We start from the raw sequence: 19,286 nt of genomic DNA, 5'->3' as shown, positions 1-19,286 counted from the left end.
CACTCTAACCACTACATCACCACTGGGATACTGGAGGAATCTAAGGCCTATCTAGTCCAGCATCACTGTTCTCACAGTGCTCAGCCAGATGCCCATAGGAAGCCCACAAACAGGAGCTGGGTGCAAAAGCATCTCTCCCTACTTGTGCTCCGTACAGCTGGTGTTCAGAGGCACACCAGCTCTAATAATAAAGGTAGCACCCAGCATAGCAGCCATTGACCAGTAGCTACTCACTGTATTATCTTCCATGGATTTGTCTAATCCACTTTTAAAGTGGTCCAAGCTGGTGGTAGCAAATTTCATAATTTCATTTGGAGCTCCACTCAGTATATAAGCCAAGAATTAGAAACACACTCCAGCAGTCTGAACAATGGCATCACAACATCACAACTAGGAGAGCTTTTACAGCCATTTACTTAATCTTTTTCTAAGACCAATGATATTCATTAGTTGAATTGTCCCATAGGTTAGCTAATCTTTAGTTTTTAAACAACTATAGTCTTCTCTTGGGGAAGTTTATCCCTGACTGCTATGTAATTTTCAATTCTTTTCAGAGTTTACAGCTCCTGATTAGTTTTTATTTTTTGATTATAAGGAAACCTCAGCCCCTAAACATTTTCATTCTGAGGAAACAGATAGAGATTTTCCAGTGAAACGAGTCACTTAGCCGGCACCTCGTCAAGGTTTACTCTATTTAGAGGTTACTTTGAGAAATTCATGTCTTTTCTATATCAAAGTTTCTTTTGGGAAGTTTAAACCTACGTATTATGTTTCTTTGAGTAATCATTAGTTGAGTTTTAGTATTATTCACTTTATCAATATCTCGTTTCAGGGATTTATCACGGCATAGTTTTGTTTTTGTTTTTGTTCTGATTATACATTCCCGTGATTGTCTTTTTTGCCATTTCTAATAATAAAGGTAGCACCCAGCCTAGCAGCCATTGACCAGTAGCTACTCATGGTCTTATCTTCCATGGATTTGTCTAATCCACTTTTAAAGTGGTCCAAGCTGGTGGTAGCAAATTTCATAGTTTATGCACAGTGTGAAGAAGTACCTTGCCTGTTCTGAATTTTGCAGCATTCTGCTTCATTGAATGCCCTCTGGTTCTGATAAGATCAGAGAAGAAGAAGAAGAAAAACATTATTTTCTGGCATTGTGCACCATTTTACAGTATGCACCTCTATCATATTCTCCTTTACTGACCTTTCTTTTCCTAAGAGAAAAAGCCATAAACACTGGAACATTTCCTCTCCCCATCTCTTTCTCTCCCCCTCGCTTTTCTCACGCACGCAAAATGAAAGTGTTGAGCTGACGTGAACAGCAAAGCACATCTGAGGGCATGATGTTCCATCTTTCCACAGCATAAAGGACTTTCTCTTTAGGTAATTAGTGTTTGATATTTTTTAAACAGATGGGTTTTTGCTGTCTGTGGGCACTGCAGCCTAAAATCAATCTTGAGCAAATATTATATTAATTTCCGAGCTTCTTGTCTCTGTGGACAAAACCCCCATCATCTTCCCATGCACACAGTAATGATGAGAACATTAATATTAGATAATTATGACTTTGAAAGATTAAATGGGGGAAATACAGTGAAGGAAAGCATATTGTTAAATAACAGGCGGCATATCAGGATGAGTTTCAGGTTGACAGATTCAAATTACAAATAATAATAGTAAAAAATAATGATAGGAATCCAGGGAAGAGAAGTGACAGAGGGAAGGATGGAAAGGAGCTGGTTTGTTTGACAAAAAAAATCATTGGGGCAAAAGCTTATTGGGTTGGAGATTTTTGGGCCAAAGCTGTTAGTACCAATGGAAAGACTTCCTCCTCCTCCTCTTCTTCCTCTTCCTGGTCTCAGGTACCTAGCAGTTTAACATAGCGCCCCAAACACCCTGCCAGTTATTTGCTAGTGCAGATTTCCAGGTTTAAAAAAGCCATTTCAGTAGGGGTAAGAAACTCTCCCCCTTGTGTGATATTCTCCCTCTTTAAAGGTAAAGGTAAAGGGACGCCTGACCATTAGGTCCAGTCGTGACCGACTCTGGGGTTGCGGCACTTATCTCACATTATTGGCCGAGGGAGCCAGCATACAGCTTCCAGGTCATGTGGCCAGCATGACAAAGCCACTTCTGGCGAACCAGAGCAGCACACGGAAATGCCGTTTACCTTCCCGCTGTAGTGGTACCTATTTATCTTCTTGCACTTTGACATGCTTTCAAACTGCTAGGTTGGCAGGAGCTGGGACTGAGCAACGGGAGCTCACCCCGTCACAGGGATTCGAACCGCTGACCTTCTGATCAGCAAGCCCTAGGCTCTGTGGTTTAACCCACAGCGCCACCTGCGTCTCCCTCTTTATAAACATTTATTTCCCTATTTGAAGACTGCTGCTTCATTGTCACCCCTCCCCTGCCCTTGGCCCCTGTAGCGCCTTTCTTTTTCCAATATTCACATGGGTGATTCCACCCAATCAGGGATCATGCTGTGACTGAATGGCATCGCAAAGCAATAAACACAGCCAATTGCTTTTGTCTGCATCATGACCTCACTGACAGCAAGTGAAGGTACTTGAGGGCAAATGAGAACATTATAAATCAATAACTGAATATTATCTTAAGGAGTGCTGGGGAAAATGCCAAACAGCTGAGGCACTTTCTGGAACTACCAAGTTGTTTGGGCTCAGCTTGAGTTGTTTGAGTTGTTCTGGAACTATTTGAGTTGCTTGGGCTTAGCTCTGTGTTTGCAGTTTTATTTCACCCACAGGTTTTCAGGGTTTTTGTTTTTGACAAGTATGCTTCGAAAATATTTCACCAATATTATAAATTCCCTAATTCTCTCTGAAGCTCCATCTGCATTATCATAGAACTTCAGACAGTCATTGTTTCCACCCCAAATAATCCTGGGATCTGTAATTTGTAAAGGGTGCTGTGAATTGCCAGGAGACCCCTATTCTCTTCCCAGAACTACAGTTGCTAGAGTTCATTGGAAAGAGGGATTGATTGTTAAATGACTTTGGGAAATGTAGCTATGTGAGAGGAATAGAGATCTCCTCACAACTCTCAACTGCCTTAACAAACTACAGTTCCCAATATGCTTTGAGGGAAGCCATGGCTGTTTAAAGTGACACGGTACTGCTTTAAATGTACAGTACAGATGGGATGTCCAATGAAAAGCCCATATTTCTACAGCTGTTCATGGCTCAAAGCCAAAGGCTCCATTCTCCTGTTCCAAGCTTTAGCATAGAGGGGCAAACTGGCAAGAAGAGTCCAGGGTAGTTAACAAGAAACCAGGACCATTGACAACTCACTGTGGGGCTCCATGCAATATGATGTTCACTTCTAGGCCAATGGACAAGCGGAGAGCTTGGAATCCTGCTCTAGCCCTGGTCTGGAGTCTACTGAGGAGTTAACTGATCCTCTTCAAAGGAAAACTGTTCAGAATTAAAGGGAGTGGGTTCTATGATACAAGGATTTACTGTGGCAGGACTGGGGAGTCACTGATTTGGCATCATAGAGTGGTGCCCTCCCAAGCTGTAGGTGGGTATGCACAAGAGTAACCAAAGCCAGTGAACAAGTACAGGTCTCCCTCCTTAGCTTGGTGAAAATGGATATGTGCCTGTCCCCTGAGGTTCCCCAGTAATGGGATTCTCTCTAGTGGGGTTCTTGCTACAGAGGCTTCCTCTCCAAGTGGTTCCTTGCCATCATCTATGTCTAAGATAGGAAACCTGTGATCCTTTGAATGCTGTGGACATGGGCGTAGGCAGGGGGTGCAGCTGCCCCCCCCCCCCGAAGCAAAAAAATAATGTATTTTACAGACCACAACCAGCACTTTTCCCCTCCAAAAACTGAAGTGGAAAGGGCTTTGCTTTAGTGAGAGCAGCTCAGTCTCCGCTTGCTGGGGGGGGGGCCAGCTGTAACAAAAACACATCAAATAAATAAAGCAAAGTGGCTACCGGTACTTAAGCAGTAAAGACAATGGAGCAGAATACCCCTTCAGGCAAGATTTGATATCTCACCACTTCACCCTATTGTTCTTCAGTGGGAGTTGTTAATGAGCATTCAGGGATCGCATTAAGAATTCTATTGGCGATTTAATGAGGGTGCAGAGTATTCAATTTGACCAAAGTGCCTCTGCAAGGCTAAAAGGAAGTGAATAAGAAAAAGGGGGGCTGTAGCTTTGATAGACACAGTGAGGTTTATAAAAAGCAGTGGTGTTCCAGTCTGCCCCTCCTCTTGCATCTGTATACTGTAAATCAGGGGTGGCCACCTCCCAAGAGACTCTGATCTACTCACAAAGTTAAAAACTGGGAATGATCTACCCCCCTTTGGGGGGTTCAGGTCAAAGCTGTTGAGTTTTTTTAAGGAAGGGAAGCCCTGTTTTTTGGGGGTTAGGTCCAACTTGTTGAGCTTCTTTTAGGAGGGAGGGAGGCCCATTTTTGTTTAGGGCTTCAGGTCATAGTTCAGCTTTTTTTTTTAGGGAGGAGGAAAATTTTGGGTGAGCTTTTTTAAGGGGTGCCAGTGATCTAACAGTGGTCTACCACAGACATCCAGTTATCTACTGGTAGATCACAATCTACCTGTTGGACGTGCCTGCTGTAAATCAAGCAGAGAGAAAGCTGCTTACAAGGCTCCTGTACAGGCGTACCGGTATCTTCCTCTTGCTGCAGAGTTCCAGCATCATAGCGTCACCCAGAGGCACCCACAAATGTGAGTTATCCCTCTCTCTATTTCTTCCTTCCTTCCCTCCCTCTTCCATCCTTAATAAAATACTGGGGTGGGGCAGATAAGCCCCACATAGAAAGCCCATCAACATGGGGGGATGACTCTTTCAAATACAGTATTTACCAGTAATTTGGGGGGGGGAGGCATCTAGGCCTCTAGGAGTTGGCTGCTATCCCTAGGACAATTCAAGAAAGCAGAATGATGCATATGCTATGGTAATATATCAATAGAATCATGGAATTGTAGTCGGAAGGGACCACAAGAGTCATCTAGTCCAACCCCCTGCAATGCAGGAATTTTTCCCCAAGGTGGGGCTTGAACCCACGACATATTATGGTTGAAATATTATGCTGATATGCAGCAACGCCTCGGAGCCGTCATGACTCTGGCCGTGCCTTGCCTCGCCCTTGCCCGCCCTGCCACCCTCTCTCGCCTGCCCGACCCTCCCGTCCTCTCCAGCCAAGCAGGGTAGCCGCTGACACTGCCAGCCCCAGAAGCACAAGGTGGCCGCTGCCGCCGCCGCCACCACGATGTCATCAGGCCAGCTGGCCCTGTAGCCCCGCCCACATTCCCACTTTGTGGCCCCGCCCCTGAACGACCATGGCTCTCCCCCCCCCCCAGTTTTGATCCTGGCTACGCCCCTGGCTGTAGACTACAACTGCCATCAACCCCAGTCAACATGACCAATGGCCAGGGATGCTGGGAGTTGTAGTCCCACAATATCCAAAGGGCCACAGGTTCCCATCCCCTTTCTATGTCATTAGACCCTCCCCCACCTCTGTAGGATGGGATCTTGGTCCCTGGGTATCAGGGACTGGCTGGACGAGGAGTGGTGGCTGCCACTTGCCCAGCAGAAGCCTGAGAATGACAATGGGGAGGAGGTAGATTTTGAGCCTGGCTGGTGGGACAGGGAAGAGGGGTCCACAGAGGGAACCAGCGGGGAAGTGTTGGAGTCAGAGAGTGGGGATGAGTGTGGGCACAAACTTGGATGGAGAGAGAGCAGAGCCTCCCCTGCTTTGCAGGACAATTCTCTTCTGGCCCCTTCTCTCCGAGAAAGGAGAGCTGAAAAAAAAAGGAAAGAGCAATTACTGGGTCATAACTCCTACCAGGCTGTGGGCCTGACGAACTCCATTTTGTAGAATTGTGTTCTGAAATTCAGATGCAACCCTGTCTGTTACCATTCTGCTTCCTCTTCCTGCTCTGGCTGTGCCTTCTGCACCTGCTCCCTTTTCTGCCATCCTATTGCAGAGAGTGTGTCAATGTCTTCTCGGTGAATGTGGCCTGATGAAACACCATTGGTCTAGCATGCATTGCTAATGGCAAACTTATTTGGGAGTTGGTTTGCAAGAGGAGAATCTGTGTTCATTTTCCTCCCCAAGGAATCCTGCAAATGCTGAAAACCCTCGGCGCTATGTTGTTTAAAAAGCATGAAATTCAGCAGGCACCCAATGCATCTTTGACGCTGTGTTATTTGTGGCCTCCTCTTTGATTTGCAGCTGTGAAGTGGAGGATTGTGATTAGGGAAGCTAAGTTATCCCTGCTGACCCTCTCCTCCCTGCTCCTTCTGTTCGCTCTCCTATCAGTGCCATCTCTTCCCTTTTCAGAACCAGCTCTGATTTGGTCTGAATTGGATTTTCTGACCCTCTGGTGAGAAAGGGCATCAGATTGGAAAGATCTGTAAGGGAATGTAATGTGTGCACTGATTATATATATACAAATTTTAAAAAGCCTTTTTCAAGCAGGGCTTGCTAGAAGCTTTTAAGCCATTTGCTCTCTTATCTATTTTTATATGGCATTTAGAGCTTTGTATGTAACACGGTTTGTTCCTTTCCTTCCTCGTGATTCCTATTTGATTGAATTACATCAGAGGCGGGAGGAACACAAATCTTACCCAACAGAGAAAACACACACACACACACACACACACACACACACACACACACACACTCATTGGTATTTTTTGTAGCTGTTTTTGAGCTGAAGATTACAGGAACTGAATCATGCATCAGCAAATGCTTTCAGCAGGCCTGACTCAGTTAGCAGCAAGTCCTCCTTCATCTTTTGGCCCCTGCCGAGAGATTGGGGAATGGATTCTGTTTTGCTAATTGACCAGGTGGTTTATTTTCCCAGTTGCCCTATTTGCAGGCGAAAGAGACTGGCAGTGGCCTCTCTTTCAGGTTGTGTTCATGTGAACATAGTTGCTTCTGCGGAACTGGCCTAGGAGGGCGTGACTTAATTCTGTACTGTTCACATTTGTTTTGAGAATAGGAATCTGCGCGCGCGCACACACACACACACAGAGAGAGAGAGAGAGAGAGAGCAAGCATGAAGGATATGGCAGAATTTTTTTGCTTCCTATCAGAGCAAATCTTATCTATGTTGGACTGAAGGACTCTGGGAGGCTAAAGACCAAACAAGCTCCCGTTTGCTAATATTAATGATGCTTTGGGAATCTCTTGCAGAGGTGTCATTAGTGATCCAATAGAGCTACTGGGAAAAGCAAGTACTCGTGTCAGTGTAAGCTGAACAGGATATGAACAGGAACTGCTCAACCTGTACCCCAAGCTCCTTCTATCTGGAGAGAGAGAGAGAGAGAGAGAGAGAGAGAGAGAGAGAGAGAGAGAGAGAGAGAGAGAGAGAGAAGACTTGAATGACATCACATTCCCCTATGAATTCTGGGACTTGCCATGGCACTTTGCAGAGTAAAAGAGGTCATGTCTCTGACCCAAGGGGCCTTCACATTCATCTCAAGAAGAAAACAGAAGAAGGGGAATAGAGGCAGGGAAATAACAATATGGTTATTTCAGACCAGGGTGCATTCAGACATGAGGAATATTGTGTTATTTTTCCTGATTATAATGCTAGAGCTTCTTTCCCATTTTCAAATATTCCTTTCACACTGTAGTACTTGTTGCATTATGGAACTGTGGATATTTTTTAAACTAAATTTCACTCACACCAGTGGGCACAACAACAGATGTCATCAGAAAATGTCGCCCCTTCCCTGCCCATGCCTGCTTCTGTTCCCTCATAATTCCCCCATGAAACAACAGGAAAGAGCCTTATACCAGTATACCACGCCAAATTCTGTCACATGATTTTTCGGAGTAAAGGAGGCACAAATGGATTTTTGCTTGCAGCCTTTCCATAGACATCTGGTTGGACACTTTGAGAAGATGCTGGACTTGATGGGTCTTTGGCCTGATTCAGCAGCAAGTCTCTTCTGACATTCTTATGCAGCATCTTTATAATGATCTGATGATGACTTGAATATGGAAAGCAGTAAGATTGCTATCCATTCCCCCCCCCCCCCGTTTCCAGGGTTCTTGTGCCTTTAATACAATGTTTCTCAAATTTGATGCTCCATCTTTTGCTGGACTACAACTCCCATCATCCCTAGCTAGCAGGACCAGTGATCAGGGAAGATGGGAGTTATAGTTGAACAACAGCTGGGGACACAAGTTTGAGAAGCACTGCTAAGGGCTTCATGTCAAACAGAAATTCAACAGGTTTATCTTCCCTTTTAGATGGAGAGACATGTTCTCAGGCTGGCACCTAAGAGTCATTGTTTTCCCTTTCAGCAGAGATATTAATAGACTCGGGCCCATGTGCTGTTCTGAATTCAGCACCACTTGCTTCAGAGGAAGCTGATGTTTAAGTAAAACCGTTGTTTTATTTGGAAAATGTGTTCTGTGCCCACTGATCGGCTGCTTCTCGGATTGCAGTTAGTTTTAAAGATGTGAAAAGAGTTGGAGTGTGTGTTGCCAGCAGCCCACCTCCCAGATTAAAGGCATCATTTTCTGCTTCTCAGAAAAAAAAAGAAAAGGGAGCATTGCCAGTAGATGGCGATGAAGAATATATAACCGTATAGTGTAGCATTTATATGGAGTGGAATATATTCCAGGAGTGCAGGCTTTTTAAATGGATCTCATCAGCCAGCCCCTACTCAGTAGGGTTCCAGTTCTGCACAGCAGGTAAGGAAAGGGCAGTTAATCGCTAGGTGACTGCAAGACTGCAGGATAGGAGAGGCTGTGCCTGGAGAACATATCCTACCCTTGAGCTCTTGATTAAAACTGGAGACTGCATACTGGGTACAGGAGACGTAGCAGGCCATTGTCATTCCTAGATGCCGTTCTTTTTTAAAAAAAATAAAACAAAACAGCAACACTGTGAGATGCCCTTTTCAGCCTTATGACCAAATGAAGAGTAAAATACATAGGCTGGGTTGAACTAGGACCGCTTTGAGTTTATACTGATAAACACCTGCCAAGGGAAAACAATGATGGCTGTGGTAACTAAGTCTAACAACAAACAAACAAAACTGAAGGTCAAAGGGTGGCAAAAACCCCACCCACGGGAGATGGAAGTACAGCGGTTCCACTTACGCAGGGGGGTTGACTAGATGATCCTTAGGGTTCCTTCCAACTCTACAATTCTTTGATTCTAGGAAAACAGCCTCATGTAACCAACATGCTGAACTCTACTTAAGGCATGAAGGGGTTAAGACCATAGAGTAAGCTGTCCTGCCATGCTTAGCTAGGTCACACACTCCACCTTGGGAGGAAGAGTAACCACACACTTTGTTCTCTCTCCTTCCTCCATGTGTACCAACCAGTAAGGATGTCTAAGATGAATGCTCTAAGCCAGGCTTCCTCAACCTCGGTCCTCCAGATGTTTTGAGACTACAATTCCCATCATCCCTGACCACTGGTCCTGCTAGCTAGGGATCATGGGAATTGTAGGCCAAAAACATCTGGAGGGCAGAGGTTGAGGAAGCCTGCTGTAAGCTTAGTCACATTAGTCCACATGGCTTTAGAAAACCATCTTTGAGTTTCTATACAAATAATTTAGAAACATTTACCAATTTTGAAACTAAGTTTAACTACCTGTCTTATTTTGCTGCTGTGTAGCACATGAATCTGACCTTTGAAGTGTTTGTAAGTAAACCATTTAAAACTTAGCTCCACATCAGGCAGTTCAGCTGCTTAAGAAACAAAACAAAAACTGAAATAATGGGCTAATGCTGCCAATTTCTTCAAAAGTCCAATACAATACAAGCAGCACACAAGGGCACAAGATTCAATCAAGTTTCAATCAAATATTATTAGTACAAAAAGAAAACAATAAGAGAACCATATGCAAACGCTGACACAGAAGCCAAAACCAAACGTCAAGCAAATAGCATATACAAATAAATACCGGAAGGCAAACTAGTCTTTATGATCTTTGAGGCTATGTAGCGGTCAGCAAAGTGGCAGCAGGTCGAACGAAGTGTCAATGATAGACAGGCTGCCGGCGTTTTTCACCTGTTTTGCCCATATGACGGGCTTCTTCAGTAGTTTCTCCTTCTGCTTTCTGTTATGTTTAATACATTCAAATTCGTATGAAACCACTTATCTTGGCTTAGGCCACAATGCTCAAGTTCTTATTTCAAAAGGTTCTCTCATGCGGCTTTGATACATTTACATATTCAGAGTTTTCTTAGTTTGAGCATGTATTGACTAAGAAACAAAAGGCTTCTGCAATTCACGGACTACAAGGCAGTGGGAAGAAACTCACAGGGCTGCGAGGAGTATTTATTGGCCTCTTAATATCCTTTCCCTGAAAATGCAACAATCTGTTTTGCCAGCAAATACAAAGAGGAAGAGAGAGAGAGAGAGAGAGAGAGAGAGAGAGAGAGAGAGAGAGAGAGAGAGAGAGAGAGAGAGAGAGAACAGAGAAACACACTCTCTAAGGCAAAGACTGCAGATTTCTCCCATTAACGTTATTGATGATCTCAGCAGAGCCAGCCGAGATCAAAACGGAAGGCTGCGGAGTAACATACGGCTAATTAGGGAGATGCAGCATCATGGGGGCCAAGCCTGAGATGGGTGTATTGGCAAGAGGAGTCTCTCCATTTGGTGCATCACATTCAAGAGAGAAAGTGGGGGGGTAGAGGGCGGAGAGGGGAGGGGGATTACAATTCAGCTCATGGCTTAAAGACACAAGTAATGAAAAACGTTGTCAAAACAAGCCACTCAATGCTCATCTTACATTGTTGACCTTCAACTGGTGGGTTATGAATAGGGATGCATTAATTTGCCCATTTCATTTTCTCTCCATATCTCATTTTTTCCCCAGTCTTAGTTTCAATTTGCCACATTCTTGCATCAATTTGCTATCATTATTATTATTAGTAGTAGTAGCAGTATTGTTTTAAACCACCCTGCCCTCATGAAAATTTGATAGCATTTTCGTGTGAATTTCTTCTAATATAGATCTTTCGTGTGCATTTCCCCCCCCCCCCCGCTATACACATACAATCTGTATACACGGAGATCTGCAGTGCACTGCAAAATTCAGAGAAGTGTGATTGCCATATCTCTATCCATTTACTGTTTCAGGAAGTGTGAATTTGGAAGGGTTGCATTAAGATGTGAAAACCAAACCGACTTTCTTCCCCATCCCTTGTGATGACTAGGGATTCTGGAGGCATTTGACATTTGCAAATCCCAATATGGAATGACTTTGATCTGCACCCCAATTGCAAGGACAGCAAAACAGGATTTTAGAACTTGCTGGCTGTTCTGATCATAGCTGTCAAGTTTTCCCTTTTTTTTTAAAGGGAAATTCCCTTATGCTGAATAGGCGTCCTCGTGAGAAAAGGGAAAACTTGACAGCTATGTTCTGATATACATAGTTATTGGCTCAAAAAAGATAGGAAAGTATCCATATATATTTTAAAATGCATCTTCTGCAGGACAACATTTATTTATGCATTTTAAAAAGCAAAGTTTTGTGCAAATAGACCATATTGGTCTCAATACAGGCCACACTTTCCCAGCAAATCTGGCTCATTTACTGTATATCCGAGTCAGGCTTATAATCAAGCTCTTACAGGCAGAGGAGCCGTGAATTAAGTTGAGACCTTGGGAACCACACAGAACTTTGAAATACTTTGGTAGTCTTTGTTAAAGGGTCGCTCGCCCTTCTCAACAGGTGGTGCTGGCTGCCTAGTGTGTCTAGTGATTGCACATGGTATTTTTTAGATTGTAAAAGGCACTGGATGGTGCCAGAGATCTACAATATATTTTTCCCCTTTCAAAAGGATCTCATTTTAGGGGCTGCAGGGTATATTTGGGGGGAGCTTATACACTGTATTCAGGCCAATACAGTTGCTTTTCATTGAGATTCCTGCAGAACTGAAGTTGGAATGGACATATGGGTGAATTCATGCAAAAGTGTTATGGACTGGAAACAGTGAATCACTCACCCCCCAGTTATGTCCTACTATGCAGGGGCAACCCCCCCTCCCAACCTCAGGTTTCTTGATGTCTTGTTAAAAGAAGGCAAAAAAAGAACAGGAGGAAGATGGAGCGAGAGCACAGGAAGAAGTGTGTGTGTGTGTGTGTGTGTGTGTGTGAGAGAGAGAGAGAGAGAGAGAGAGAGAGAGAGAGAGAGAGAGAGAGAGGGAGGGAGGGAGGGAGGGAGGGAGAGAAGGAACTGAGACAAACATAGCAACCGAGAAAAGATGGAATCTGACATACCTGGTTAAAATTCTAAAAGATGTCACATATTGTAGGTTTGGGTTAAACGCAGGCATGTCAAACCTGCAGCCCTCCAGATGTTTTGGACTACAATTCCCATCTTCCCCAACCACTGGTCCTGCTAGCTAGGGATCATGGGAGTTGTAGGCCAAAACATCTGGAGGGCCGCATGTTTGACATGCCTGGGTTAAAGGGAACCAGGTCTTTTTTAAATAAAAGTGTAAAGTGATTGTCTTAGATCCACATACATTGATTTGCTCTGGGGTAAACCTGTCTAACCCTAAGTGAAAAATCTAATGAGTTAAGAGGTAGATTAATACAGAGGGTTGGTGAGGACTGGTGTCCACTGGGATTGGTAGGGCAGAAAGCAAGGAGACCAACAGAATGTGGCACCAAAGCCGATAGCATGCAGAGTCAATTTATTCTAGTTTTGTATCCCTCCCTCCTTTTCTTTTCTGCTGCATTTTAAAAAGGCACAACACTGAGAATGAGGAGGGGGCAGCTGAAAAGTAGTGCCACCCTCTGGACAGGTTGTAAATAAGAAGGCAGGCAGCTGTGGGCTGGCTGATGGCTGGCTAAGCTTGGAACAGCCGCCATTGCAGAGGAGGCAGAATTCCTCCTATTTAACACATCGCTGAATCAAAATGCCCATTGAATTGCCACAACATGCTCCGAAATCATTTCTGCGGCAAATGAAATAAGAATTCATAGGCAACACACATATTTGACTTGCTCCAAGGTGGCCTGGATTCCTTGTTGACAATAAGCGGGGTGCAGTTGCAGTGCATGGTGGGAAACGTACCATTCAGAACGCAAAAGCTTGGCGCTCAGGTAAGAGGCATGCATGGAATTTGACTCTCCCTTCTAAATTAAGCCCTGGAAACACATACTAAATGGCCTCACCTGGAACTTTCTCTTCTCTGCTCCTGTTGAAACTTCCCCCAAACAAGCATCTCTTACCGCAACTTTTTGCCTCATGGTTTAGGACTTCATTAATTTTATTTTTTTGGGACCAGGTGATGTGCCGGAGGGAAGGGAAGGAAAGTTTCCCGTTCTCATGTTGCAGGCTGTGCTCTTGGCTGCAACCTTCCCCCCCCACCCCTTCTGTAGCACTTCACCTTAAGGGCACCCTTCTTGTCATCTGGGGCCCTGCCAAGATTCCTCCCCATCTTGGAAGCTGCACCTTCATTCAGTGCCTACAGGAAAGCTACGTATTATTGTAGCTCAAGCTGGCTGCGGTGGAGGAGCAATAAGAGGTTATTAGGTGTCATAACGTGATAAACATACTATTGATAGTTAGGTGGGAGCAGTCATGTTGCTCCTTAGGGGGTGGAACGATGGTGAGATACGTTTGGGGAACGATTGGGGGGCAGGGAGAGGTGGAGATGGTAAAAGAGTCTGGCGGTGGAGGGATGAGTTTGCCTCCAAGACATCCTGGTGGAGCACCACCAAGGAAGGTTCAAAGAAACACCTTTGTCATGTTCAGTGATTACTGCAGGGGGCATGGCTGGCTCACAAATCAAAATTATTGTGTTCGTGGAAATCAGTTGGGGCAAAATGGTTTGGATAGTTTCCTTATGGAAGCGCTGGTTCACTCACTACAAAAGGACCCCAGGAGATGTTCCTGGGGGGGATATATTTTACTTTTTTTGTTTATGAGAATATTTATAAGCTGGCAAGTCGTTAAAAAAATAATGATGGTGTACAATAAATTCATTAAAACATCGTAAAATTATGAAACCATAAAATGCAGAGCAAATGGCCAAAATCAAATTAATTCTCTAAAACTTCTTGGTGAACAGAAATGTTTTCAGCAGTTGACAGAATATCAAAATGACAGGGGCCTGCCTGATTTGAACAGGATCAGTGCCCCAAAATCCTGGTAACAATATGCAAAAGGCTTAATTTGTATAGAAACTAAACAAACAAAAAGTAATAAAGTGGTACCTCGGGTTACAAATGCTTTGGGTTACAAATTCCACTAACCTGGAAGAGTTACCTAGGGTTGAGAACTTTGCCCCAGGATGAGAATGGAAATTGTGCTCTGGCGGCGCTCCAGCAGCAGGAGGCCCCATTAGTGAAAGCGTGTCTCAGGTTAAGAACGGTTTCGGGTTAAGAAAGTCTCTTCCCCACCTCGGGGGGAGGAGATGTTGTGGGCGCCACGAGGCCTTCACGTGGGGGGGAATGGTTAGCATTCCCCCCAGCCCATTGGTCATCTCCCTGCCGCGGCACGCCCCTAGCACAGCCAATTAGGTTGCTCTGGGGGGCGTGGCTCGCCTATTTGAACAAGAGCGCGGCAGGGACTCTGCCTTGCTTCTTCTGGATTCAACAACTGCGGATCTTGTGAGAGCAAGGAGCAGCTGCTGTAGGGTATCGTATGCTTGCGGGGTGTGTGTGTGTGGGGACAGCCTGGAAATTTGCATCTCTGCCTTGTGTTTTCATTTAGCCCTTTGTATTTCTCTCTGCCGCTGGGAAAAACCCCTCCTTGCGAGCTACCTTTTTTTTTAAAAAAAGACAAAAAGCGAACCCCTCTACATCCCCTTGACTAATGTGTGCGTGTTTGTTTTGTATCGGGTTGCTGCTACACGTGCATAATTCACCTCTGCTTTAATTGTGCAAAAGAAGCCAGAGCAGCACAACCTATTTAGTTGCCTTTTGTTTAATTAGCAGCTTCGTGCTTCAGTAGCTTTGGGAGTGTTGCCGAGGGTTACTTTGTTGCTATCGTGGTTAAATCGTCCACCCCACCCCCCCCTTTCGCTGCTCCTAGACCCCTTTTTACAGCTAGTTCTAATCGCTGTTGCTATTTTCCCTGTGCTTGCTAACATTTTCAGTGTTTAAGGCTTAGAGGGAACTGCTGAATGTTTTTCCCTTTGCCGAGTTGCTGAGGGTTGCCAAGACGACCATGAAGCAGTGTGCATCGCCATTTTAATAGAACACGTGGCCACAAAGTTTACAAAAAGTTAAAATTCCTTGCCTTTTCTGGTCGCAAACTACAGTGAGTCTGCTTTTAAAACCCTTAACTGTGAGCTGCTGATATAGATATTGCGGGGTAAATTGCCCCTTGATTGCTTCCATTCACTGAGCCATTGGCCTTAATTACTGCAGTTGCTATAGTTATGTTTGCATATTACCAGCCTTTTTCCCAATTTTGCCCTCAGTGTCGGACTATTCCCTGGGACAGGGAAGGATTGCTGGGTCCCCTTTGTTGATTTTTGCTTCGCAAAGGTTCCCAATAAGTCGCGTAGAAAATAAAAAATGAGAGAGTCGGCTGAACTGCTGCTTAAGGGCTTGGCAGTTTCTACCTATCAGCAAAATCACCTTAATCCCAGTTTCTTTGTTTCCCTGATCGCCGTGCAGTCTTGGGTCGGATCCAGTAATTACTGCTTAAGTACTGCTTAATTGCCCAGCAGTTTCCTGTCAGCCTGCTTACATTGTTTCCTGATCGCCTAGCTGACCAGATCGCCTGGCCTTTAGATATATTTGCTCCTCTGCAGTTTACTTTGCCAATAGCAGCAGTTGTTACATAGTTTAGCTGCGGGGAAGTTTTATCAGGCCCATAGCAGTTTTGTTACACAGTATAGCTGCTCTGAATTATCTGGGCCGGCTTTAAGTGAGACGTTGCTTGCTACTATAAAACGCTTACCTGTTCTTTTAACATTTTGTTACATGCTTCCTGTTGCAAGTCCTCCTCCCCCCCCCGTTTTGTTTCAGTATTGTATTCTCAATTGTTTAAGAAACAGTACTTGCTGCCTTAGCCTCTTTAAGCTGTGGATTGATTATTTGAATTTGGCATCTGCTAGCTATTATTACATCTGCATACAAAATTCTCTTTCAGAATAAAAATACAATAAAATAATAATTAAATAATAATGAATGATAATAAAATCAGGACCTCTCTTCATGTTACCACACATTTAGCCCAGTAATAATAAATAAGTAAAAAATTAATAATAATAATAAAATCAGGACCTCTCGTCATGCTACCACACATTTAGCCCAGTATCCTTACTTCTTTTAGGGTAAATTTCATCATAAGGAAATCCCAGTATTAAGACTGCTTAGGATCTTTTTACATTTCGAGTGAATTTAACTGGTAGTGGCTTTTCCTTTTATGCTGCGGTTTGCTTGCTTCTATATCTCTGTGGGCATCACACTAAAAGAAGAAGAAGAAGCCTGCTTCTGGCCAGTATACACTATACTGTACTAGATTCCCTTTGAAATAGCTCTGTTGATGGGAGCACGGTGCCTTAAAACGGCAGGGTTGCACACTGATCCCCATGTGGGACAGCTGCATATTCATGCATTGCAGGGGGTTGGACTGGATGACCTACAGACCCCTTCCAAGGCTACAGTCTATTCAACTCACTGTCCCAGCATAAATGTACTTTAGGGTGGTTTGATTTATAGTGTCCTTTTTGGAAAGTAATAATATAATAAATAAATAAATAGGGCATCCCCAGGGGCCGCCAATCAGTTCATTGGCACCACTTTAGCTAATGGGGGCTCCTGCTGTCACCTTGCCGACAGAGTATGATTCTGGTTCTCATCCTGAGGTGGAGTTATTGTTTCTGGGTTGGCAGGATAGTAGTGATATAAAAAAAGGGGGGGGGAAGAGAGAGAAAGAAACAAAACACACACACACACACACATACAAAAAAACAAAAACAAAACAAAACCAGGGTCGCAGGTTCCATCCCCATATGGGGAAGGCTGCATATTCTTGCATTACAGGGGGATGGGCTGGATGACCTCTTGGGTCCCTCGAACTCTAAGGTCAAGTCAAACTCTGAGGTACTGTTTCTAGGTTGGTAGGATAGTAGTGTTGTTAACGCCAAGTTTGCAGGTTCAATTCCCATATTGGAAGCTGCGTACTCTTGCAATACGGGGGGCTGGACTAGATGACCACCAGGGGAGGAAAACAAACAAACTAACTAACAAACACAAAACAAACAACAACAACAACAAAAAACTCAGATTCTATGAAGCAGATGTAGCTTGGGGGTTGCATAACGCCATAACCTTCAACAATTTTCTGATGGAATTAGGGGCACCCTACCATATTCCTATTTTTCCCACACCTTTAAAAGATTCCACATCCTTAAAAATTTTGGTTATTGAATTCAGATTTGTCCCCTGCGAGAGTCCGGGATGCACAGTAGACTGCTTTAAATGGTGTCTAGTCCAGGTGTGTCCAAGCCCACGCCAAACAAACTTCAGCATTCTTAATTAAAATAAATAAATAAATAAGTATTGTCAATCCAGTCAGTGTGCATAATATTGAGTCACATTATTGAGAATAAACCCCGCTTCCTGAGGGGTCCTGCTTGCTAGGCGATGCAGACAATATTGGGGCATTGGCTGGTCATCAGCATAGATATTATCAACACTCGGGGGCATATTGTTTGGTGACTGTTTTTTTTGGCAAGAGCAATATTGGTTTGCAATCTTATTTATTCGATTAGAACCACAGGGACACGTCAGGCTGTTTCTATGCTTGGTCGCTGATTAACCCACTCCCTCCCCGTTAATTGCCTGCGTACATTCTGCCTATTGCAAATCTCATTGATGGCAGTATGAAACAGTGCTTTAAATAAGAAATAAGTACACCAATAATAATAATTATTAATATTTAATAATAATAACAATAAGCACCGTGCAGATATTTACAATCTCAAATATCTTTTGTATTGTATCGAATATAATTGGATTAATGTTACTACTGCAATAATACATATTAATAATAATAATAATTAAAACAACAACAAAGCATATATTACAATCCGTGCTTTCTATCGCTTTGTCCTGGGCCCTGTAGTTTATTTTGAGAATGATTTTGCTGGGCTGCTTAGCCTCGGGCTAAGGATGGCGTGGTTTGTGTACCACTAACAGCCTTACTTAAATATAAAATTAGAGGTCTTTGAGGCCAGGATTCCAGTTCAGAGCTCATTCACTTTTGGTTGGGAATCCCAGCATATATTAGCACAATATGAGGGTTTATGCTGTTGGATCTTTCGAGATCCAAAACTCCCCTCTTCCAGAGTTCTTCACTTCCCCTAGCACGCATATGGTGGTTTCAGTCTCTGGGGACTCTTGAACTTCGCAAGCCAGGCTGGCCATTCGGGGCGCTTCTGGCTGGGTAAACCGCTGGACTTCATTCCTCTTCATATGGGTGTACTCCTGACTGAACTTCTTGGATCTTTACAAGGGGATATCTCTCTGGCAGGACAATTGGTAATTCTTTCCACATTATCAGATTCAGTCAGGGCTCCTTCATGGACACCAGTGGTGCATGAAGTTGGCGGTTACATACAATTTAACCTTTCCAAGTTTCTTCTTATTGTAGTGGCTCTTCACCTTGGTGGAAGGACTTCAGAGATCTCTGTGTTTGTCTTTGGATTGATAGTCGAGCTGTCGTAGGTGTCCTTGCAGAGCAGGCGTCGAATTCCAAGAGGATGTCGCTCCGCTCTGTGCATTTGTGCAGCTTTGCCTTAAGTTTATCATCAACTTCTCAGAATTTTTTCCCGGGGTTACTAATGGCATTGCGTTGACATACCTCAACGGGCTGAGGGAGTAGTGGCATCTTATAAGAGGGCCTGGGCGGATGTGATGGACTTAGGTCCAAAATCATTGGTGTCGGACTTTGTGGCCTTTTGGCTTGCCTGGTTACTATTGCATGCTATTTAACCTTTGGAAGTTTCTTTCATAATAGTTCCAGTTCACCCTGGATGGAGGACTTCAGAGATCGCCACGTTCCTTTGGGATGGATAATCGAGCTGTCATCGGTACCCTTGCAAAGCGGTCCAAGATGATGTCACTCCCACTCTGCGCAATTGTGCAGCTTCACCTTAAGTTTCTCTTCGACTTACCAGCACATTTATTTCTGGAATTACTAACGGCATCGCGATGCCTAGCCTCGATGGGCTGTGGGAGAAGCGACATATTGGCTCTGTCCACTCTTATGGCTGATTTCATTGACTTTCGGTTCAAAGCCTTTGGCTTTCAGATTTTATGGCCTATGGGGCAAATCTGGGGATATCAGGC

The sequence above is a fragment of the Zootoca vivipara genome, chromosome 14 (assembly GCF_965207765.1).
Source record: "Zootoca vivipara chromosome 14, rZooViv2.hap1.1, whole genome shotgun sequence".
Classification (NCBI taxonomy): domain Eukaryota; kingdom Metazoa; phylum Chordata; class Lepidosauria; order Squamata; family Lacertidae; genus Zootoca; species Zootoca vivipara.
Note: the sequence above shows the minus strand (reverse complement) of the source record.